Consider the following 24,955-nt stretch of genomic DNA (forward strand, 5'->3'; position numbering starts at 1 on the left):
GAGCGAATGGCTGGGAAGAAAGAGCGTGTTTGAGAACGAGCATCTCTGCCGGGCGGGAGGGAGAAGCAGAAATTCTTTCATGGGACGAGAGAAAGTCAAGGCCAGGGAGACCAGGAGGCACACACTGCCCTCAGGTAACCAGCGAGCCCTGCTGCCAGGGCCCGGTGGACCCACACCTCGGTGCGCCTGGGATCCCAGCCTGACACACGGCTGAGACTCACGCCCCGGTCACCTGATGCCGCTGTCGCCGGCACGTGGATTTCACACCAGTGAGCACTTAGAGTTTGTGTTGACCGTGTGGATAGACTCAGACAGCTGTGTCATTTTCTTTCTTTCTTTCTTTTTTAAGTCAGTGGTGCTCAAGAATGGGATCTGTGATTATGCAGACCCGTAGCTTGGCAAGCACCGAGTGAAGGAATGGCATAATGGAGGAATGTGGCCATGGTGACTTGAGATTTCGTGGGGTTGGGAACCAGTCGCCAGGGCAGCAGGAGTGACTGGGCCCATCATGTGGCCAAGTGCAGGAGACATATATTTAAGAATGTACAGCCTAAACTATATTTAGGAGGAGGGTGCACACAAGGTGTGGATTAAACTCAGGAAGGAGATCCATAAATCACAGTAACCGAGTTCAAGGGCATCCTAAGGATCGCCCGGAGGAACCTGGAGGGAAACAAATGATGTCATAGTGCCCTAACTGAATGAGCCAATACAGCCAATCCCCAGCAGTGATGGCTTGAGTAGGGTATGGCTTGCAGACGCATGGAGATGTTTAATCCCCAAAGTCATAAATGAATGAATGATGCTAAGGATGGGGACTTAATTCGCCCACGATGTTTTGGAGGTGGGCCTAGCGGGCTCTGAAGGGCCCTGGGGCACGCCCTTGGAAGAAGGTCCTCGTGCCTGCTCCACCTCGCACTTCTTAATCATGGACTGTGACTCTCCAGAATCACGAGCCAAGCGCAACCCCTTCCTTCTAAAGTCTCCTGCTTAGCTAATGAGTCACGGTGACCAAAAAGAGAAAATGGTTAACACACATATCTTCCTGGCCCTCAGGACAAACGACAAAATGGCCCTTCTATTTAAAATGTAAATTTACAGGGGCATACCGGGTAAAGCTGCCGCCTGCAGTGCCAGTACCCCACATGGGTGCTGATTCAAGTTCCTGCTGCTCCACTTCAGATCCAGTTCTCTGCTGTGGCCTGGGAGAGCAGCAGAAGATGGCCCAAGTGCTTGGACCCCTGTACCCACGTGGGAGACCCAGGAGAAGCTCCTGGCTCCTGGCTTTGGCCTGGCCTAGCTCTGGCTATTTGGGCCATTTGGGGAGTGAACCAGTGGGTGAAAGACATTCTCTCTCTCTCTCTTTCTCTCTCTCTTTCTCTCTCCCTCTCTCTAAGTCTTTCAAATACATAAAATAAATCTTTTTAAAAAATATGAATTTTCTTTACTCTGGAACCAAAATGCTGAGATCAGATAGAATCTTTTTTTTTTTTTAATTTTGATTTCCTGTGTGAGATCCCTTGATTGAAGAACACCACTGACTAATAAATCATTATCTGGTCCAATGGCGATAACCTGCTTTGTATGATGTCAAGTCAGGAAAGAGGAAAAAAATTTAACAACATTTTCCCGCATTTACAATCAATGTAGATTAGAGACCTGTGGGAGATAAGCAAACTTTATCAACTTAGATCACCTTCTCCCATCCGGTTATAAAGTGTCATTGACAAACATGGAAGTGTGGTGTTACTATCTGGGCAAAGCTGGAATGCAGTAAGATACACGGATCTTCTGTTTTCTTAATCTAGATGTTAGATCTGGGCCCGGGGATGGCTGCATGTCCTGCGTCACTCACGTGGCCTCTTGTGGCTCGAGCTGCCGGCTTTCATGATCACGGGTGGAAGTGTCACCGGCCTCCCCTCCACGCCTTCTGCCCAAACAGCAGAATAGCTCGACTAAAACATTTAATGACTGGTACAAGATATAATAACACTTTAGCCTTATTGCATATAACACATATAACCATAACGTGTGGAACCATAACACACACACATGAGGTTAATGGCATGCTGTAATTACGAGGATCATTATAATATTTGTAATTAAATATTGAGTGCATGTCATGTGCCAGGCACGGTGCTAGAAGATGGGTAAAAATGAGCAAGCATTATCATATGAAAGACTTAATAGCAAGTGTTGCCGAGGCTGTGGGGAAGCTGGGAACCCTGGTCGTTGCCAGTGGGATTCTGAATCAGTTGTTGAGGTCCTCAGAGAGTTAGACACGGAGGGCCTGTGTGGTCTGGAAACCCCAGCACCAGGCACAGCCCCAAGAGAAGTGAAAACATACCCACAAAAAACTTGCTCACAAATGTTTATAGTGGCATTATTTGTATTCGCCACAAAGTAAAGGCAACCCAAATATCCACCACCTGATGAATGGGCAAGCCAGGGGCAATGCAAGAAGAGGGGGTCAGGTCTGGGATCGCCCAGAGCTCATCCGCTAGGCTGCATCCCCAGGGCAGTCGTGTCAAGGGGTGGGAAGGCCAGGAGCTGAGCAGGTCCTAGGGGTGCAGCCCTCTAACTGGGACCCATGTCCTTATAAACAAACCCCCAGGAGCGCCCTCACCCCCTGCCCCGTGAGCACACAGCAGACGTGCGCCCCGTTGAAGTCGTGAGCGAGCCTGCCTGGACCCTGAGTCAACTGACGCCTTCGTCACCGGGCCTCCCAGCCGCTGTAGTGCGAGGACTAAGTTTCTGTGGCCAATCAGCTGCCCGGGCTAAGGTATTTTGCAGAGCAGCCCGAATGGACAGAGACAGGCTAAAGCGAGGTTGAGCCTTGGAAGAAACCAGTCACAAAGCCCATCTACTGCCCGATTCCGTGTACAGGAACTACCCGAGGAGTGAGACCTGGAGGCATGACAAGTACATTCATGGCTTCCCAGAGAGGGGGGGCTGGGGAACCCAGGGTGTGAAGCACTGTCTGAGGTGATGAAAATGTTCTAGAATTGGCTATGGTGCTGGTTGCACAACTCTGAATGTTACTGGAAACTTTGAGCTATATCACTTTAAATAGCTGACTTGTGTTGGCCCGTGAGCTATATATTATATTAATAAAGCTGCTAAGAAATAAATTTAAGGGCCAGCGTTGTGGTGCAGCGGGTAGAATCGACACCTGCAAACCTGGCAACCCATACACGGCACTGGTTCGAGTCCCGGATACCCTGCTTCTGATCCAGCTCCCTGCTATTGCTGATGGCCTGGGAAAGCCATGGAAGGTGGCCCCACGTTCTTGGGCCCTGAACCCATGTGTAATATTAGATTGGAGCGCTAGGCTCCTGGCTTCGGCCTCACCCAGTTTGGGTCATTGGGGAGGGAACCAGTGGATGGAAGACCCCTCTCCCTGTCTCTCCCTCTCTCTCTGTAACTCTGACTTTCAAGATAAATAAATTATCTTTAAAATCAAGAAGTTTAGATATATATATTTTAAAGAGGAACATGTAAATCAGCAGGATCATTGACTTAATGAATTAACTAATCAGGATTGGCAACAATCCGGAGAACAGCGCAATAATGTCTGGCCAGCTGAAGTGACATTCTCCGTACAATCGCGTCTGTGCTGTCTGTGGTGGAAGCATCTTTCAGGAGTGAGTATGCAATAAAAATGTCGATCCACATCGCTGGGCTCAGACAATGTCAAAGGATTAGGATTATTCAATCCACTTTTCTGATTACATCGGAACTGTTAATCAATAACAACATTGGATCTAAATTTCCCATGCTTTTAGGAATTAAAAGTTTAAAAATAAGTTAGTGTAAAATAAACTATCATGATGGAAACCAGGAAGTATTTGAGAGTGAATGATAAAGACATCACACACTTGTAGCGTCTGTTCTAGAAGCGGGGGAATGTTGCTAGAACAATAGTTAGAGTAAAAATTCCGGCCTTAAGTGTTTACGTTAGAAAAGAAGAAATTCCATTGGCATTCAGTTAACAAGTTAGATTAAGGACTTAGAATAAGGACGTAAGGAACGTGGAAGGAAAGCAATACTCAGAATAAGAGCCGAAAACAAGGACCTGGAATGAGAACGGGTGAAAGTGGCGGCTGAACCCACTGTGCAGGTTCACGTCCTGGCTGCTGCAGTTCTGACCCAGCTCCCTGCTAATGCACCCGGGAAAGCAGCAGCAGACGGCCCAGGCACCCAGGCCCCTGCACCACGTGGGAGACCAGGAAGGAGTTCCAGGCGGCTGGCTTCAGCCTCGCCCGGGGAGTGAACCACTGGATGGAAGATACGATTTGCCCAATGTTCAAGCAAGAAACAACCCCAATATTGCATTAGCTCTCCTGAGTCATAGAAATAAAGCAGTCCGCATTCCTTAGCTAAGTTTATTGAAGCGCAAATCAACTTGTCTAAACAAGGTATCAAAATCAGGCAAGAATAGCACAAAAGAAGAATTCCCGCCCAATGTCTGTGAAAGTCCCAATCAAAATATCAGTAAGCAGAACCAAGGAATGGAGGAGAAACAGAAAATTGATCCCATGGAAATTGATTGTAATTTACCCCATCGATGGATTAAAGGGGAAAAACTAAGTGATTATCTCAATCAATGCAGAAGCACATATGATAAATAATCAAATGATAATAATCAAATGATATAAAATAATCAAATGATAATAATCAAAAAGCCTTATGGGACTACAAGCAGCAGAGACTATCTTTAACATAAAGAAAATGTCTTTAAAGCAACAAGGAAACTCCGGCGAACGTCAGATTCAATGATGGGACGTGGAAAGCATTCTCTCCGAGAGTAGCAGGAACTCTTCCCATTCGAGTCCACTCGACGTTCGCGACGCTAGGCAGTTCAGTTAGATAAGGTAGAGCAGGAAACTGCACAACTGGAAAGGAAGAAATAAAACAGGCACCATTGAGAGACATGTTCGACTGGCTCCTTAGGAAAGCCTAAGCGTTAGTGAGACGGATTAGCAAAGAATTTCAGATAAGTTGCTGCAGCAAAATGAAAATACAATAATGAGTTATGTCTCTGTCATGCCCCACCAACACCGAGGAGTAAAAAATAGGTTCTCAGAGCGAAGCCGTTTGCAGTGGTTCTGAGGAATGAGCCCAGTGGCTAAATGAGTAGCACCGTTCTGGAGAAAGTCATGCAGACATGAAGCCCTAAATAAATGGAGAGCTACGCCGTGTCTGGCAGACACAACCTCCGATAACATCAACTCTCCCCCAGCCGATCTGCAGATTCAAAATCGTAGTCATCAAAACGCCAGCAATTTTTTGGCTTTGGATTGGGCAAACAGAATCTGCAGTTTGCAGCTTATCACGTAGCCACAGCAGGATTTCATTTTGTACTAGGAAAACACGACAGCCACACTCACTTCACGCACAAGTGCCCCCACTAAAACACTCCGGGCAGAGGGAGTGCTTGTATCCTATTGCTGTGGAACAGATCAGCACGGGGTGGGGGGGCACCTGTGCATTAGCTCCGCCTCCGTGGGTCAGAAGGCTGGGCTTTCGGCTCTGACACCACAAGGCTGCACCCGAAGTGTTGGCTAGGCTGGGCTCCGATCTGGAGGCTCCAAGTGTCGGTTGGGCTGGGTTCCGATCTGGAGGTCTGGAGGAAAATCCGCTCTGAGCTCGTTCTTTTCGGCAAAAGTCAGTTCCTTGTGTCTTAGGACGAGGTCCCCACTTCCTGGCTGGCTGGCAGCTGGGGGCTGTGTCCACATCCCCCATGGCCCAGACCCCTCTGACTGCCCTGTCTGCAGCCGTCCGGAGGTGGCCGTGCACGTGGAGGGCTCCCGTGAACGGGACTGCCCAAGCATTTCCTTATTTCAAGGTCAGCCGACAGAAGACCCCAGTTTCCTCTGCAAGGCCCCTTCGCGGCAGCACTGAGAGTGACATTCGATGAGTACCTGAAAGAGGGTGTGGGCTCCAGGACCTAGAATTTGGGTGGTGATGTTGGTGGGGGATCTTTTTTTTAATTTTATTTGAAGATAAATTTGAATTTATTATTCCATAAACTAAATTTAAATTCATATTTGAAAGACAGAGCGAGAGAGAAAGTGAGAGAGAGAGAGGGAGAGAGAGAGAGAGATCTTCCATCCACTGGTTCGCTCCCCAGATGGCCCTAACAACCAGGTCCGGGCCAGGCCAAACCAGGAGCCAGGACTCCCTCCTGGTCTCCCACGTGGGTACAGGGGCCCAACTTCAGCCATCACCTGCTACTTTCCCAGATGCATCAGCAGGAAGTTGGAGCACCACGATTTGAACCAGGACCCCAGTACAGGATGCCAGTGTCATAAGCAGTGGCTTAACCCATTGCACCACAAGGTGGCCCCTCGTGGGGCATCTTATAGTTTTGCCACCCACGGTGAGATGTGGAGGTGTGTGTGTGTGCATGTGTGTGTGCACGCATGTGTGCCTTTGTGTATTTTGGGATAGAAATTTAAAAAAAAGGTTTTTGGGGCCAGCGCTGTGGCGTATTGGGTAAAGCTGCCACCTGCAGTGCCAGCATCCCATATGAGTAACGGTTCAAGTCCTGGCTGCTCCACTTCCGATCCAGCTCCCTGCTATGGCCTGGGAAAGCAGTGGAAGATGGCCCACGTCCTTGGGCCCCTGCATTTGTGTGGGAGACCCAGAGGAAGCTCCTGGTTCCTGGTTTCAGATCAGAATAGCTCCAACCATTGTGGCCATTTGGGAAGTGAATCAGCGGATGGAAGACCTCTCTCTCTCTCCTCTGTGTAATTCTGCCTTTCAAATAAATAAATAGATCCAAAAAAAAAAAAAAACCTAGAAGGTGATACAGCAATGGTGCCAGGTGTCAGAGCTGTTTGGGGTAGGTGTGACTGCACTAAGCCCAGGGGCCCCTCCAGGCGTCAAAGCCTTCCTGACTCCGTCTACACCAAACCTTGAAGCCTTTGGAGTGGGAAACCCTGCATTCCAGGCCCTCAAGTTTTTGTTTGCATAGCTGGATGCTCACGAAGTTAGCCATCCCCGAATCCCCAAAACCCAGACCATCAGAGGAGACAGCCAGGCCGAGCTCCTGCCTCCTACAACACACACCCGTGTGTCCAAAGCACCGTGGGCTTTCCTGTCCCATAGCCATCAGCCCGACAACCTCTCCCTCCGGAGCGTGGGCGCAGGAGCAGGACCAGTGAGGCAGCGGGTGGTTTAAACGCTCGCGATGTGTGACGCAGATAGCCCCCAGGGTCTGTGTCCCAATGCCACGGCCATGCCTTGATTTTTTAAGCTGCACAGTGGCGGCATCAGGAGTTCCCAAGCGGCCAGAAGCATTTCTGAGCCACAGAGGGTCTGTGATCAAGCTCCCCCGCCCCCAAAGAGACTGATTCTCCCCTGGTGCCCTCCCCAGCCCAGGTCGTAGAAGGTGAACTTCCTACGAGAACGGTCGTAAAAGTCTACTTGTTGAGCTTTTTCGTATCATTAAAGTGCACGCAGCAATTAAAGAAAAATAAAGGCGCCTGTTTCGGAGCTGACTCCAGGACACGGATTCCAGCTGCTCTGAGGACTGCTCCTCCCGCCGGGAGCCCGCATGGAGGCTGTGGGCAGTGGGGAAGCCAGGCCGGCCTTTGCAAGCCTTGTTTATTCTGGAACTAACTCTGGAAAATGCCTTCCAGGGCTCCCCGGGGCGCTCTGCAGTCCTGGCAAATGAAAACAACCCAGTTCTCCGCTGCCTTTAGCAAAATGCATTAAAAAAAACAAAACAAAACAAAACAAAACAAAAAACAGTGTGCGTGTTGGGAGGGTGGGTGTCCCTTTCTTAGGCCCTCCAGATAGACCTGAGGGGCAGGGAATGAGTGAGGTCCCCAGCACAGAGTGAAATGAACAAAAGGCCTCTGGCCAGGTCTCTGAGTGATCTGGGTGTGGACATCCGGTAAACACCAGGCCGCAGTCCCCTGCCCCCTTCTTGCCTGTCCCTGCCTCTAGCTCCCTCCCAGGAGGGCACGGCTCGGCCACTTGTCCTGACCAGAGGCAGGAGGCGCGTCTGCTTGTTGGGTGATGGCACTGCGTGGACATGCGTCCCCAGGGCTCTGTCCCCAGGAAAGTCCGGTGCCCGTTATACACCCTGACGGTCATTTCCGGCCTGCCATACATTGCGAGACAGGAAGCTCGCGTGAGCGTCTCGTCTCTCCCCACACTCTCCCTCTCTGTTCCCCCCAGGACCAGGGGGAGCCTGAGTGACCCAGAGGACACCAGCCCCAGGCCAGGTCTGGGAGAGGAGAGGAGCCCTGTTGCTCCACGCCCTTGGGGCTGTTCGGGGGTGGGCCTGGGAGCCCTGGGGTCTGTGCGAGGGTGATGTTTACGAAGTCTGGCTCCCAGGCAGCCCCAGCAGAGGCCGGTGAGGGGACACAGGATGAGGGCTCCCCTGGCATGTGCTTGGGGTGCAGGCCACCGTCGCTTGCTTGCAGTGTGCGTCCCTGGGCCGGAACCTGCTCTTCTCCACTACGCTGTGTGAACTCAGCTCGCATCATTTCCAATGCAAAAGTCTCAAAAAGGCAGAAAACACAGCTCTGGCAAAGCAAGGGGGTGGGGGTGCTTCCTCCTGGCCTGAGGAAGCAGGCCCACCTGCTTGGGGGAGTGATTTGAACACTGAGCGTGTGCACCTTTAGTCTGTGTGGACTTGTCTGTTTCAGCTTTTTATTTATTTTTATTATTTTACATATTTGCGTTTTTCCCAGATTCAAAATTCTTGTTTAATTTGTTAAACTGTTAAATTGTTAAATTTAAGTTAAATTGTTGCTTAAATTGTTTCTTAAATTCCAAGTTCAGAAACTAGACCTTTTTTTTTCAAGATTTTATTTATTTATTTGAAAGAGCTACAGAGAGAGAGAGAGAGAGAGAGAGAGAGAGAGAGAGAGAGAGAGATTTTTCAACCGTTGGTTCACTCCCCAGATGGCCACAATGGATGGGGCTGAACCAGGCCTGGACCAGGAGCCAGGAGCTTCATCCTGGTCTCCATGTGGGTGCAGGGGCCCAAGCACTTGGGCCATCAGCAGGAAGCTGGGCCAGGAGTGGAGCAGCCAGACTCAAACCAGTGCCCATATGAGATGCTGGCGCTTCAGGCCAGGGCGTTACCCCGCTGTGCCCCAGGCCGGCCCCTGTATTGTATTTCAATGCATCAAAGAATTGGTGTCGGATGGAAAGTGTATGATTCCGTGAGTGAGTTTTCCTAGTAGGAGGTGATGCCCCGGGAGGTTGCACGCTGCTGAGCCCTAGGGTTAGCTCCCTGATCCCCATTCCCGCTGGATGAATGGGTCCCCATGTAAACTCCAGCGCCTGCCTGCAGAGAGAAGAGCGTGGTGTGGTGGAGCCCTCCGGCCACTCCGAGTCTTCACAGCTCGCACTCAGCAGGGAGACCTCAGCGGCGCCCCCCAGAGGTCGGTCCCAGCCCACCAGCACAGCATCACCTCCCAGCCTGAGACAGGCCACTACAGGACCAGACGCAGTGAGAGCAGGGTGGGCGTGTGCAGAGGACAAGTGGCCGCCTGTGGCACCAGCGTCCCCTATCGGAGCGCTAGTGGAAGTCCCGGCTGCTCTGCTTCCAATCTGGCTCTGCGCTACTTGCCTGGGAAAACGCAGAGGATGGCCTAAGTCCTTGGGTCCCTGCCACCGCGTGGGAGACCAGGATGGAGTTCCCTGCTCCTGGCTTCGGATCAGTGCAGCTCCGGCCATTGCAGCCAACTGGGGGGTGAACCAGCAGATGGAAGACTTCTCTCTCTGTTTCTCCCTCTGTCTGTAACTCTACCTTTCAAATAAATAAATAAAATATTTAAAAAAATATATTCAGAGAGAGAGCACATTCACGCTTTTAGCACAGCATGTTGTTCTATTTTGTTGTTCATTGTTGTAGTTAATCTCTTAGCATTACCCAGCCTGAATCAGGGTGCTGGCCTCAAGAGAAGCCAATGACTCAGAGGACGAAGACTTGAAGAAAGAAGGGGAGAGAGTTGATTTCAACTGCGAGCAACCAGGAAGTGGCGGGCTGGCGCCTCAACATCCACCCTGCCCACCAAGGGGGAGCAGGGCAGAGAGTCCATGGGGACACCCGGGCGCAGCTCCCCGGCCGCAACCATGCAAGGGCTGTGTGGGGTGACGTCTCCCAGGCTGTCGGTGCCCGGATCTCGGGGAAGTACAAACAAAATCTTCGAGGAGCAGGGAGAGGAGTTGCTCCGGTCTGGAATCCTCAGAATGCTGTGTTGTCAGGCCCTGTCACTGTCGCATGCCGAATTTATAAACTTCATGTGTGTGTGTGTGTGCGTGCAGGGCACACGTAGGATACAGTGCTGTCCATGGCTCAGGCACGAGGAGGGGGCTGGGAAGGTACACCCTGTGGGCAAAGGCAGTTTCAAAACCATTTTTTAAAAGTTTGTTCAAGAAGGAAAGAGACAGCGAGGCCAAAGCTGGGAGCTAGGAACTCCATCCAGGTCTCCCACATGGGTGCAGGGACCCAACTGCTTGGGCCATCGCAGATACCCCCCAGGGTCTGCATTTGCAAACAGCTGGGATTGGGGGCGGAGCCGGCGCTCAAACCCAGACACCCCTACGAGGGATGTGAGCTCCCCCCTCCCTCCCTCCCTCCCTCCCTTCCTTCCTTTCTAGTTTTATTTATTTTGAAAGTCAGAGCTAGAGAGAGAGAGAATCTTCCACCTGCAGTTCACTCCCCAGATGGCCACAGCCATCAGCTCTGGGCCTGGTTCAAGCCGGGAGCCAGGAGCTTCATCTGAGTTCCCTCGTGGGTGACAGGGGCCCAAACACTTGGGCCACCTTCTGCTGCTTTTCCCAGGCCGTTGGTAGGGAGCTGGATGGCAAGTGGAGCAGCCGGGACAGGAACCAGCACCTGTATGGGCTGCCAGGGTCTCGGGGGTGGCTTCATTCGCTATGCCGCAACGCCGGTCCCAGGATGTGAGTCTCTTAACCGCTAGGCCAGGCGCCGGACCTCAGTTTTTTATTTTTTTTATTTTTAAACTTCGCTCACTGATGGTGATTGACAGATCCACCAGAGAGGAGGTTGGACTGCTCAGCCCCACTTGCCAAACTTCCAGTCCCGGAGGCTCATGGACAGGTGGGATTCGGTTGATGAAGGCTCACTCCTCTGATACTGGCCGGAGCCCAGCGTCGGGCGCAGAGCCTTCCCAGAGCGCCAGTCTCCCTCCCTGGCACCGCTTCCTGTTTGAGCAACCAGAAAGCAACTGTTCTCCTTCAGTCTCGGGCAGAGGGGAGGGGAGGAATCAAAAGCCCCTTGACCCTCACTTCCTGTTGGATTGTGAAACAAAAGGCGAGCCCAGGCCAGGGCAGCCCAGAACAATGGCCCCTACTGTGGCGTGGACGGCTTTCCTTTCCCTTCTACACAGACCTCCTCCGGTGGAGAAGCGGAACAAAGCCTTGCCCTGGGCTGCCGGGCAGCCGGACTGCACGTGGGACACGGACACACCAGCGCAGGTTTGCTGGGGGCCGGGGGGCGGGGGGATGTCTGTGGCCTTTTGCAAGGTCAAGGCTACAGCCTCCTCAGCTGGCTCCACACTGCTTCACGAGCCGTACACTCACTGCACAGGCCAAGGCGAAGGCCTTGGGTGGTCTCGGGGCCTGGCTGTGGCCCTCGACCCCGCGCCCCGCACCTGGGCAGCACCCCGAGCGTCCCACTGTCGGCCCACAATGTCGCACTGTCCTTGTGGCCGTGACTCAGGCCAGGCCCCGCACAGCACGAGGACCCCATGACAGCTGCTGGAGGAGCACAGAGAGCTCCCGGGCAGCGGCGCCCCGACACGGTGAGCGGTGACTTCGTGGGGGCCGGTGAGAGCCCTGCACCCACCCGGCGATGTTGGCTCGGGAGCTCAGCTCCAGGACAGCGGCGAACCCCACACAGAGCCTCTCCAGCTTCCCCGGCAGGGCCACGTGCGGTGCCTACGTGCCGTGATGGGCAGCGGCGGGCTGCGAGCACACTGCTGAGGCCTGGACCTGGAGCGGCCGGGGGCGGAGTGGAGGGGATGAGTCACCGGCGGGGGAGGCTCCTGCTCTGCTGCCGTCTTCCTCTAAGGCCGAGAATGAGCCCCTCGAAGACGTCTATTTAAAAGAAAATAACAGGATGCCGTATTTATTTAACTTTCTGTCCTGTTTTTGCTAACGACCACAAACCCACAGGAAAGTCGCAAGCACAGTACACAGCCTTTTTCTCCTGAGCCACCTCGGGGTCAGCTGCCAGCCCGCTGGCCATCCAGCCTAACACTTGGCCGTGTTTCCTGCACACAGGGCCTTTCTCCTGCCCAGCGGCCGGGCCACCTCAGCACCAGTGAATTAGCCGTGACTTCCGGCCACCCCGAACCCTCAGACGCCACCCGAGACGGGGCCGTCGTCCCAGGCGTGACGTCCACAGGGAAAGGCCCTCTTGCTGGTCACACGTGGCACTGAGTTGTCACGCGCCCTTGCCTTGACCCATGTGACCTTTGCCACTTGTGTTCATTATTTTGGGAATACTTTATGGGTTTCTGCGCTCATAGCCTTGGAGAGGAGACCTTACCTAAGGCGTGTGCGCTGGAGGGAAAGCCAGGTCTACTGCTTCTGGGCAAATACAGCTGTTAATGTCTGCACAACGCCAGTTCACCCCAGGAGACCCAGATGCCTTTTTTCAAGGTTGACAGAACAGCTAAAGTTTCCAAATACGTGTAATTCAAATTGTAAATGTTACAAAAATGACATATATGCACCAGTGACAGCGATAGATCATGTCACAACAGCAGCGCCAGCTTTTCCGGCTTCTGTACTCATCTGGCCAAGGTGACATCTAGTACATTCCACTTTGAGAACAGAAGAAAAAAAAAAAAAAAAAGGCAAAAAACTGAACTCGAGCGAGGAGCAGCGTTCTATTCCGGATGTCATACCTGGTCCCGGGTCTCCCCCGTGGGGGCAGGAGCCCAAGGACGTGGGCCGTGTTCAGCTGCTCCCCCAGGCCAGTCACAGGGAGCTGGACTGGCAGTGGAGCAGCTGGGACACGAACTGGGACAGCAGCATCGCAGGTGGCAGTTTGACCCGTTATGCCACAATGCCCACGCCTGTTTATCCCTTTCATAAATATTTGCAGTTATTTGATAGGCAGACAGACAGACTGCACCTGCTGCTTCAGTCCTGAAATGTCAGGAGATGGGCCCTTCATCCGGGTCTCCCGTGGGGGTGGCAGGGCCCCGGGTCCCTTCATCCGGGTCTCCCATGGGGGTGGCAGGGCCCCGGGTCCCTTCATCCGGGTCTCCCGTGGGGGTGGCAGGGCCCCAGGTCCCTTCGGCCATCACCTGCTGCCCCTAAGGGGGTTGGGTCAGCAGGGACCTGGAATCCGAAGCAGGGGCTTGAACCCAGGTGCTCCAAGGTGGGCTGTGGGCGTCCTAACCTAAACACCACCCCAGTGAGTCCTCGGAAGGACAGCACTCCCCGCCATCACGCCAGACGTCTTGTTCACACTGACGGGAGCCCTGGCTTAGCCACCCCTCCCCCGGCCTCTGTCCACCTCTGCACCTCCCCCCCGCCCTGCCCAACCCAACGATCTGTACGTCCTGGGCGCGACCATGCTGGCATCGCTCCTGAGCGTGTGGGGCCACACCGTCCCGCTGGTCGGCCCCCCGGGTACGGTCATGTGGGAAGAATGAGGAATCTTCCATCCAGGACATTGGATACGGCCGGTGCCGTCCCTACAATTATGAGGTCATATCTCAAAGAGAAACACAGACAAGCGTGGCCTTTTAAGGCTCTGTCCAGCGCTGGCGCGGGGCCTAGCCACACTGTTTGTCTTACCCTCGGCTCATTCCCTCTTCTGCAGGCATTCGGTTCAAGCTGCGAGCGCTAACTACAAATGGCAGCAAAGCACGACAAAAACAGACAGAGGCCCGAAGAGATTCTGAAAACGCAAACAACCCCCAGACTCACGTGTGACCCCGCGAAAGGGAGTTTGCACTGGTGTTGTCCAGAACCAATTCACAGTCAGACAGAGCCAAAAAGCCCTCAAAGCAATCAGAGCCGGAAGTTCTTTCCGTTGAAATTTAATGTGATGTGGCCTTTCTCTCCCCTCCCGTGGCCAGCTAGGACACAGTACTTTTAGGGCTTATTTTTAAAATATATTTATGTTATTTATTTGAAAGTTAGAGTTTTAGAGAAAGAGAGAGAGGGATAGATAGAGAGATCTTCCCTCTGCTGGTTCCCTCCCCACCCCCTAGATGCCTGCAACAGCCAGGGCTGGGCCAGGCTGAAGCCAGGAGCCAGGTGCTTTATCAGTCTCCCATGTAGGTGCAGGGGCCCAAGCGCCTGAGCCATCCTCCACTGCTTCCCCAGGCTGTTAGCAGAGAGCTGGATCAGGAGTAGAGCAGCTGGGACTTGAACCGGTGCCCATATAGGATGCTGACATTGCAGGGGTCAGCTTCACCAATTATCCCACACCACCGACCCATTTTAGGGATTTAAAAAATAGAGGCAAGACCAGGACACCCTCAGAAAGTGCTTACATAAATGACCAGGTCCTTGCGTGGACTAAAATGCCTCCCTCCCCCTCTCTGTGTCCCAAGGTCCCCTGCGAGCCCCTCGGAGACCAGACCCCTCAAGGCGGGAGCAGCCTTATCCTGGGTGAGACCCCAGTGAGGCGTGCGGCAGGTAGCACAGCCACACCGCAGCCCTGGTTTTTCAGTACTGATTTCAAGAGGCATCCGAACGCCACTTTAAACGGATCTGTAATTTATTTAAAACTTTTAAGTTCGTGAAATCGTGAAAAGAAGGGGCGAGACAAACCTCTGTGAGCACACTCAGAACGTCTCTCGGAGCCTGGGGGTCCAGGCTTTGCTGCTTCCTGCCCCCCGACCCCTCCCCAGGAGCCCTGGGCACCACAGCCCTGTGAGTGCACCCAGGGGCTCTGCTGTCCCCGGGGTCGCGGGGGAGAGAGCTGGACGGGGGCCAGGAGGGCTAGCAAGAGGGAGCCTGGGAGCTCATCCATTCTGTGTCTGATTAACCTTGTGAGCAAGCGTTGGCCTCTCCCCGTCAACTTTAAAAGACAAATGAGCAGGAGGAAAGACCCACCATTTTTTAAAGATTTATTTATTTATTTGAAAGTGTTGGGGGGAATCTTTCACCTGCTGGTTCACTCCCCAGCATTTGCCTCTTGCTTCTGTTTCTCTACTGCTTTTGGACTCACTTTACACAGTTTTACCAATAAATTGGTTTTTCCAATACACACTTTTCCTTGTTTCATATTATCCATACAACATCTTCCTGCTTCAAAAAAAAAAAGTTAATAATCCTTAAAAAAAAAAAAAAGAGTGAGCTTGGCTCCAGTGTTCCCAGAGCTGGGCCCCCGAGCTGAGATCCTGAAGTCACCCAAACACAGAGCCGGGGTGGGGGCCGGGATGAGGGAAAGTGGCTTCCCAGGTAGTCTGGCCGGGGGAGGGCTTTAGGACTTCAGGGGTCAGCACGGTGACCCGGCTGCCGCCGTCCACCTGCTGCCTTGCATGGCCTCAGCCCCACACCGTCACCTTTCCTGACCCAAGCAATGCCCCACGTAGGAGGATTTTTGCATTTTTCCTAAAAGAGAAGCTTTGGATCTCAATCAGTACTCACAATTCCGATTTCCTAGGGACCTCGTCCGTAGGAGCCGGCGTTGCCGCACAGAGGGCTAAGCCACTGCTAGCAAAGCCAGCATCCCAGATCAAGGTGCCGTTTTCAGTCCCGCCTACTCTGCTCTGACCCAGCTCCCTGCTAATGCAACTGGGAAGGCAGCGGAAGACGGTCCAAGCACTTGGGCCCCTGCGATCCACATGGGAGACCATGGCTCCTGACTTCAGCTCCATCCAACCCTGGCGATTGTGGCCATTTGGGGAGTGCACCAGTGGGTGGAAGACCTCTCTCTCCTTCTCTCTCTCTAACTCTGCCTTTCAAATAGTCAGGTCTGTGTTTTGAAAAGCCCATCCCTGCGTCAGAAACTCTGTCTTGTGAATACCATTGGGAAGCATTCATTGGCTTGCATGCATCTCAGCACTCCGAGGCCAGATTTCTTCCAGCCTTGTTTGTAAGAACAAGGCCGAGGGGCCGGCACCGTGGCTCACTAGGTTAATGCTCCGCCTGCGGCGCCGGCATCCCATGTGGGCACCAGTTCTAGTCCCGGTTGCCCCTCTTCCAGGCCAGCTCTCTGCTGTGGCCCAGGAAGGCAGTGGAGGATGGCCCAGGTCCTTGGGCCCTGCACCCCATGGGAGACCAGGAGAAGCACCTGGCTCCTGGCTTCGGATCAGCGTAGCTCCAGCCGTGGCGGCCATTTGGGGGGTGAACCAACGGAAGGAAGACCTTTCTCTCACTGTCTAACTCTATCTGTCAAATAAAAAAGAAGAGAGAGAGAGAACAAGACCGGCTCACGTGTGTTAACGCGTGTTGCTCAGGTTCAAAGTAGCAGCAAGAGCTCACTGGCCTCTTTCCTCTTGGGCGGTGAGCGATGGTCAGCAGCCCCGCGAAGCCACGTCCTGAACAAGTGCGGGAGAACTTTCCACTTGGGCCGCGCGGCCTGCAGCTCCCCTAGAGGTGCCAGGGGCCGGTGCTGGCTGTGTGTGAGTGTGAGTGTGAGTGTGTGTATGTGTGTGAGTGTGTGTCTGAATGTGTGAGTGTGTGTGTGAGTGTGTGTATGTGTGAGTGCGTATGTGTGCATGTGTGAGTGAATGTGTGTGAGTGTGTGTTGTGTGTGTGTATGTGTGTGAATGTGTGTCTGAATGTGTGAGTGTGTGTGAGTGTGTGTATGTGTGTGAGTGCGTATGTGTGCATGTGTGTGTGTAAGTGTGCATGTGTGAGAGTGTGTGTTGTGTGTGTGAATGTGTGAGTGTGTGAGTGTGTGAATGTGTGTGAGTGTGTGTGTGTGTGAGTGAGAGTGTGTGTGTGTGGGGTCTGTGGTTTAGAATAATTCTAAAGCAAATCCTACCCACAGTTTCTTTTTTTTTTTTTTAAAGATTTATTTATTTACTTAAAAGACAGAGTTACAGAGAGAGGCGGAGACAGAGAGAGAGGTCTTCGATCTGCTGGTTCACTCCCCAGAAGGCCGCGATGTCCGGAGCTGTGCTGATCTGAAGCCAGGAGCCAGGAGCTTCTTCCAGGTCTCCCATGCGGGTGCAGGGGCCCAAGGACTTGGGCCATCTTCTACTGCTTTCCCAGGCCACAGCAGAGAGCTGGATCAGAAGAGGAGCAGCCAGGACTAGAACCGGCGCCCATGTGGGATGCCGGAGCTTCAGGCCAGGGCATTAACCGCTGGGCCACAGCGCCGGCCCCACCCACGGTTTCCTCCGTGAACACCGTGAACAGCGCATGCCTACAACAGGTGAGGACCTGGCCTGTTCTTCCAGGGAAGGGGAACCCCAGGAACGCGGGCGGCGAGAAGCGAGGCTGGGGTGAGGACAGACGGGCATTCGTCCCGCGGCCCCCGGGCCCCTCTGCAGCTCCCCCGGGGCGTCTCCCCGTCACCTTCCCTGGATCAACACTGAATGTGTGTGGCTTTCAAAGCTCCACACCTAACGCGGCGACGGCCAAGCGTCCTAGGCTGACGTCCCTGCGCCCAGGTGGAGCTGTGGGCCCCGAGCTGGTGGGCGGCCGTCCCACGCCTCCGGGAAGCCAGGCGAGGTTGGTGCACGGCCGGCCTCGTGGCCCACGCCCCACGTGTGCCCGGTCCCCCGACGCCCCCTGGGCCGCGTCCAGGGAGGGGGCACGCCCGTCCCCAGCGAGCAGAGATGCCCCTTGTCCTGACTGCCTGAACAGCGCAGCGTGACAGCCAGTGACAGGCAGGACGCCAAGTGGCCTCGGGGGTCAGAGCGGCCCAGAGATGACTCGGGTGCCGGGGGGGGGGGTGCACAGGCTCTGGGCCACCTAGTGCCTGTGGGGGGGTCCTGGAATCCGTGCCCCGCGGACACCCAGGGAGAGGAGTGACGGAGGATCCCAGGGCCGGCGGCAGGAAAACGGGCGTTTTTGACAAAACCACACGAAAATCTTCCAAACAGTTCACCAGGTCGTCTGCAACGCTTGGGTGACTGCACGCACCTCTGACTCTTTTATAACAAGTTTGGCTGAAAGAGACAGAGCTCCCCAAGCGTCCCCGGCAGCCTGGAACCAGGAGCCCCATCCGGGTTGCCGGCGAGGGTGGGGGGGCCCCAGGGCCAGGAAGCTGGGGTCAGAGCTGCAGGGGCGTCTCCAACCCAGGCTCTGGCGGGGGAGGAGGCCATCCTGGGGGAGGTGGCCGTCCCGGGGGAGGAGGCCGTCCCGGGGGAGGAGGCCATCCTGGAGGAGGCGGCCATCCTGGGGGAGGCCATCCTGGAGGAGGTGGCCGTCCTGGGGGAGGAGGCCATCCTGGGGGAGGAGGCCATCCTGGGGGAGGAGGCCGTCCTGGAGGAGGAGGCCGTCCTGGAGGAGGAGGCCGTCCTGGGGGAGGAGGCCATCCTGGGGGAGGCGGCCATCCTGGGGGAGGAGGCCGTCCTGGAGGAGGAGGCCGTCATGGGGGAGGAGGCCGTCCCGGGGGAGGAGGCCATCCTGGGGGAGGCCATCCTGGGGGAGGAGGCCATCCTGGGGGAGGAGGCCGTCCTGGGGGAGGCGGCCATCCTGGGGGAGGAGGCCGTCCTGGAGGAGGAGGCCGTCCTGGAGGAGGAGGCCGTCCTGGGGGAGGAGGCCATCCTGGGGGAGGAGGCCGTCCTGGGGGAGGAGGCCATCCTGGGGGAGGAGGCCATCCTGGGGGAGGAGGCCATCCTGGGGGAGGAGGAGGCCGTCCTGGAGGAGGAGGCCATCCTGGGGGAGGAGGCCGTCCTGGAGGAGGAGGCCGTCATGGGGGAGGAGGCCGTCCTGGGGGAGGAGGCCGTCCTGGGGGAGGCGGCCGTCCTGGGGGAGGAGGCCGTCCTGGAGGAGGAGGCCGTCCTGGGGGAGGTGGCCGTCCTGGAGGAGGAGGCCGTCCTGGAGGAGGAGGCCATCCTGGGGGAGGAGGCCGTCCTGGAGGAGGAGGCCATCCTGGGGGAGGAGGCCGTCCTGGGGGAGGAGGCCATCCTGGAGGAGGAGGCCGTCCTGGGGGAGGAGGCCATCCTGGAGGAGGAGGCCATCCTGGGGGAGGCGGCCATCCTGGGGGAGGAGGCCATCCTGGGGGAGGCGGCCATCCTGGGGGAGGAGGCCGTCCTGGGGGAGGAGGCCGTCCTGGAGGAGGAGGCCGTCATGGGGGAGGAGGCCGTCCTGGAGGAGGAGGCCGTCCTGGGGGAGGAGGCCATCCTGGAGGAGGAGGCCATCCTGGGGGAGGAGGCCATCCTGGGGGAGGAGGCCGTCCTGGAGGAGGAGGCCATCATGGAGGAGGAGGCCGTCCTGGAGGAGGAGGCCGTCATGGGGGGAGGAGGCCATCCTGGAGGAGGAGGCCGTCCTGGGGGAGGAGGCCGTCCTGGGGGAGGAGGCCATCCTGGGGGAGGAGGCCGTCCTGGGGGAGGAGGCCGTCCTGGGGGAGGAGGCCATCCTGGGGGAGGAGGCCATCCTGGAGGAGGAGGCCGTCCTGGAGGAGGAGGCCGTCCTGGGGGAGGAGGCCGTCCTGGGGGAGGAGGCCGTCCTGGGGGAGGTGGCCGTCCTGGAGGAGGAGGCCGTCCTGGAGGAGGAGGCCATCCTGGAGGAGGAGGCCATCCTGGGGGAGGAGGCCGTCCTGGGGGAGGAGGCCGTCCTGGAGGAGGAGGCCGTCCTGGGGGAGGAGGCCATCCTGGGGGAGGAGGCCGTCCTGGAGGAGGAGGCCTTCCTGGGGGAGGAGGCCATCCTGGGGGAGGAGGCCGTCCTGGAGGAGGCCGTCCTGGAGGAGGAGGCCATCCTGGGGGAGGAGGCCATCCTGGGGGAGGCCGTCCTGGAGGAGGAGGCCATCCTGGAGGAGGAGGCCGTCCTGGAGGAGGAGGCCATCCTGGAGGAGGAGGCCGTCCTGGGGGAGGAGGCCGTCCTGGAGGAGGAGGCCGTCCTGGAGGAGGAGGCCGTCCTGGGGGAGGAGGCCATCCTGGAGGAGGAGGCCGTCCTGGGGGAGGAGGCCGTCCTGGGGGAGGAGGCCATCCTGGGGGAGGAGGCCGTCCTGGGGGAGGAGGCCGTCCTGGGGGAGGAGGCCATCCTGGGGGAGGAGGCCGTCCTGGAGGAGGAGGCCGTCCTGGGGGAGGAGGCCGTCCTGGAGGAGGTGGCCGTCCTGGAGGAGGAGGCCGTCCTGGGGGAGGAGGCCGTCCTGGGGGAGGAGGCCATCCTGGAGGAGGAGGCCATCCTGGGGGAGGAGGCCGTCCTGGGGGAGGAGGCCATCCTGGAGGAGGAGGCCATCCTGGGGGAGGCGGCCATCCTGGGGGAGGAGGCCGTCCTGGGGGAGGAGGCCGTCCTGGAGGAGGAGGCCGTCATGGGGGAGGAGGCCGTCCTGGAGGAGGAGGCCGTCCTGGGGGAGGAGGCCATCCTGGAGGAGGAGGCCATCCTGGGGGAGGAGGCCATCCTGGGGGAGGAGGCCGTCCTGGAGGAGGAGGCCATCATGGAGGAGGAGGCCGTCCTGGAGGAGGAGGCCGTCATGGGGGAGGAGGCCATCCTGGAGGAGGAGGCCGTCCTGGGGGAGGAGGCCATCCTGGGGGAGGAGGCCATCCTGGGGGAGGAGGCCGTCCTGGGGGAGGAGGCCATCCTGGGGGAGGAGGCCGTCCTGGAGGAGGAGGCCGTCCTGGGGGAGGAGGCCGTCCTGGAGGAGGAGGCCATCCTGGGGGAGGAGGCCGTCCTGGGGGAGGAGGCCGTCCTGGGGGAGGAGGCCGTCCTGGAGGAGGAGGCCTTCCTGGGGGAGGAGGCCATCCTGGGGGAGGAGGCCGTCCTGGAGGAGGCCGTCCTGGAGGAGGAGGCCGTCCTGGGGGAGGAGGCCATCCTGGGGGAGGCCGTCCTGGAGGAGGAGGCCATCCTGGAGGAGGAGGCCGTCCTGGAGGAGGAGGCCATCCTGGAGGAGGAGGCCGTCCTGGGGGAGGAGGCCGTCCTGGAGGAGGAGGCCGTCCTGGAGGAGGAGGCCGTCCTGGGGGAGGAGGCCGTCCTGGAGGAGGAGGCCATCCTGGAGGAGGAGGCCGTCCTGGGGGAGGAGGCCGTCCTGGGGGAGGAGGCCGTCCTGGAGGAGGAGGCCGTCCTGGGGGAGGAGGCCATCCTGGGGGAGGAGGCCGTCCTGGGGGAGGAGGCCGTCCTGGAGGAGGAGGCCATCCTGGGGGAGGAGGCCATCCTGGGGGAGGAGGCCGTCCTGGGGGAGGTGGCCGTCCTGGAGGAGGAGGCCGTCCTGGAGGAGGAGGCCGTCCTGGGGGAGGAGGCCATCCTGGAGGAGGAGGCCATCCTGGGGGAGGCTGTCCTGGGGGAGGAGGCCGTCCTGGAGGAGGAGGCTGTCCTGGGGGAGGAGGCCGTCCTGGGGGAGGAGGCCATCCTGGAGGAGGAGGCCATCCTGGGGGAGGAGGCCGTCCTGGGGGAGGAGGCCATCCTGGAGGAGGAGGCCGTCCTGGGGGAGGAGGCCGTCCTGGGGGAGGAGGCCGTCCTGGGGGAACGGATTGCCGTCCATCCGGAAGGATTTCAGGAGTCTTGTGCCCCAGGCCGTCTGCCCCTTCCTTCTATAGGGAGGGTTCCCGCCCACGGCCTCAGCCCTGCCTACAGGTCCCCAGGACCTCTCAGCCTCCTTCCGGTGCTCGGCGTGGGCACGGTTACCCAGTCCCCCCCGGGACGTCACCCGTGGAGCTCGGGTTCCAGAGCCGTGCACAACACACTCGTCCTGTGACAAGTTAGTCCCGAGACCAGACGTCCCCAGGAGTCGCCGCTCTCGACTCCCGTATGGGACGGACTCGGCCACTCTCTGCTCCTGCTTCGTCCTCAGCCAGTTTCCTCCAGGGTGGGATCGAGCTCTGCGGAAATCCTCGTATTCCCAGGGTCTTGGCAGCTGGCGGAGGCCAGGGGCCGAGTTCTGAGTCATGTGGGAGGTCTGCCCAGGGATTTCCGGAAAGCCTGTGCTTTCGTGATAAAGCATCACCGTGTCATCTTTAGTTTGGTCTTTATCTTCCTACCTGGAATGTGGATGTGAGGCTGGAGTTGGAGCAGCCATCTTGAGATCAGGAGGAAAAGAAACACGGAATCAAAAGTTGCACACTAAGGTGGAGGAGGGGCATCTGGATGGTGTGTCACGGAGGCCAGGTCTGTCCTTAGCCTTTGGGGCCAGTGCAAGAGTGCACGGAGCACTACACAGCATGTCTGACTTCTTAAAAATTATCAAGCAAGAAAAAACCCCACACAGTTAAGCAACATATATTCTACCTTCCTACCTTGACAATGCATCTCACTGTGACAAAATTTTAAAAATCTGGGACCAGCATTGTGATGCAATGGGTTAAACTCTCACTTCAACACCAGCATCCCATATCTGAGTGCCAGTGCGAGTCCCAGCTACTCTGCTTCCAATCCAGCTCCCTGCTAAGCCCCTGGGAAGGCACTGGAGGATGGACGGCCCACAGACCGGGACCCCTGGCAGCGTGTGGGAGACCCGGATGGAGCTGGCCTGGCCCGGCCCTGGTTGCTGCGTCCATCTCCCCTCCGCCTCTCCCCAGCTCTGCTTCTCTCTCTGACACGATGCATGGCAAATAAATAAATAAATATTTAAAATGATCTATGTCCTGGGTGAGGACAACAGACGCTCCGACTCCTGCTGGCTGGAAGACGCTTCCGGCGGGCCCCCGAGGGGCACTTCCCCCGGCTGGCGCGCGTGGTGCACGGCCCTGGAACCCGAGCCAAGCCAAGGACTCCGGAGGCAGCTCGCGGGAGCCTTCCCTCTCCAGGCGGCTGCCCGGCTCGCACAGAAGGCCAGTCTCCCAGGGCAGCGATCGGGTCAAACCACAAAGGCCCGGGAGCCGGTGCTGGCGGCTGCTCCGCCCTCCGTGCCAGCAACAGCCGCGGCCGGCCTTGTGGCTCCAGGCATTCTTTCTGTGGCCTTCGCTGTCGAGGGAAATGCTTCCAGAACCTTCCCGAGCAGGGCAGCAGTTGGGTCCGGCTGAACGGGGAGGAGGCTCAGGAGGACTCTGGAGCTTGCTGGGAAAGCCACCGCCCGCAACACCGGCGTCCCGTATGGGCGCCGGTTCAAGTCCCGGCTGCTCCACTCCCCATCCGGCTCCCTGCTGATGCGCCTGGGAAAGCAGCGCAAGATGGCCAAGTGCCAGGGCCCCTGCACCCACGGGGGAGACCCAGAGGAAGCTCCTGGCTCCTGGCTTTGGTCTGGCCCAGCCCTGGCTGTTGTGGCCATCTGGGAAATGAGCCAGCAATCAATCTCTCTCTCTCTCTGTCTCTCTCTCTTTCTCTAACTCTGCCTTTCAAATAAATAATAAATCTTAAAAATAAAGAATAATGAACCGTGCCATTGGTTTAAAAACGCATGCTATTCCGAGTTTGGCTTGATGCCTGCATCGCTGTGAAAGGAATTCTGGGGGCAGCACGCAGGAGGGCGGCTCCAGGGGGACCTGGCACCCCGCCGAGGTCGAGAAGGCGGATTCTGCCCAGGACCACAGCGGACACCTGCGGTTAGCGCCTCCCGCCCCGCCCCGTGCGTGATGGCACAGGCGCTCAGTCAGCTCCCCCAGTGTGCCTATTACCCAGGGCGAGAGCAGCTGGGGCTGGGCCAAGGCCACAGCAGCTGAGGGGCGTGGGCATCAGGACTCACCTGGAGAAGGCGGGGTGCCCTGTCCAGGGGACGCTTTGGGGACTTTGGGGCTGCGAGGGGAGGGAGTGGCTGCCGTGACTGCCCCTCCCGGGCCAGTGCTGGGGATCCGCCCCCCCCCCGGCCCCTCCCCCCGCCCCGGCTCCATCTCCAGCTTTTTTACAAAGCAGCAGCCCCTGCTACCTCTCTGGGTCAGAACTTTCTCTCTGGGAAGAACTTTCTCTGGGTCAGAACTTTCTCTGGGAAGAACTTTCCACGTGGCGCCACAGCGACACCATGGCAACCCTGGACAGAGCCGAGGGAGCCCTCCCCCAAAGGGCCCAAGTGGCCGGAAAGCTGAGGTCCAGCCGGGCCGCCTGTCCCCCCTGGACCCCAGCAGCCTCTGCAGAGCTCCATGGGAACGAGGGGCCGGGCCTGACAGAACACGGCGGGCAGGACACCCGGGAACGAGCGCTCCCACAGCAAGCACAGGGAGTTTCCGGGAGGGCGGTGATGGGGGACGAGGCGCACCGTAGGCCGGGGCAGGGGGCAGCAAGAGGGGCCGGACTCCCGGAGCCGGGGCCCAGGGCAGTCTGTCGGGACAGGCTCACTGTCAGGTTGGTTTTTTTTTTTTTTTAAAGGTTTATTTATTTAAAGGAACAATGACAGAGAGAGAAAGACAAGAGGAGAAGCAGAGAGAGATTGAGTTTCCGTTGCTGGTTCTCTCCCCAAAAGACCACAGCAGCCAGGGCTGGGCCAGGCCAAAGCCAGGAGCCTGGAGCTCCATCCTGGTCTCCCACGTGGGTGCAGGGGCCCAGCACCTGGGCCATCTGCTGCTTTCCCAGGGGCATTAGCAGGGCGCTGGATCGGAAGTGGAGCAGCCAGGACTCGAACCAGCTCTCTGCTCAGGGAAGCTGGCATCGCAGCCGGCAGTGTAACCAGTGGTGGTTACCCAGTGGTGGACCCTACTCTGCTGTTTCCTTTCAGCTTTGGGAAAAGCCTTTCACACTGCGTGACCAAGAAAAGTTTACATTATATTTTGCCGTGATAAAAATGAGAATTAGGAAGCGTCATCTGAGGCTTGGTTCTGAGAGTCTGGCTCAGGTCTTGAAGGCGGCAAAGCCTGGCCCAGTCTGTGCCCCCCAAGGGCAGGGTCAGAAGAGTCCCCAGCAGGTGCTGGGACTTCCTGGGTGTCGTCAACAGCAGGAAGTGCCACCCTGCTGGCAGGTGGCCGGGGAACAGGGACCCGAGCTTGGTTCCAGCAGAGCGGACAGGAGTGCT

The sequence above is a fragment of the Lepus europaeus genome, chromosome 5 (assembly GCF_033115175.1).
Source record: "Lepus europaeus isolate LE1 chromosome 5, mLepTim1.pri, whole genome shotgun sequence".
In the NCBI taxonomy this organism is placed as follows: domain Eukaryota; kingdom Metazoa; phylum Chordata; class Mammalia; order Lagomorpha; family Leporidae; genus Lepus; species Lepus europaeus.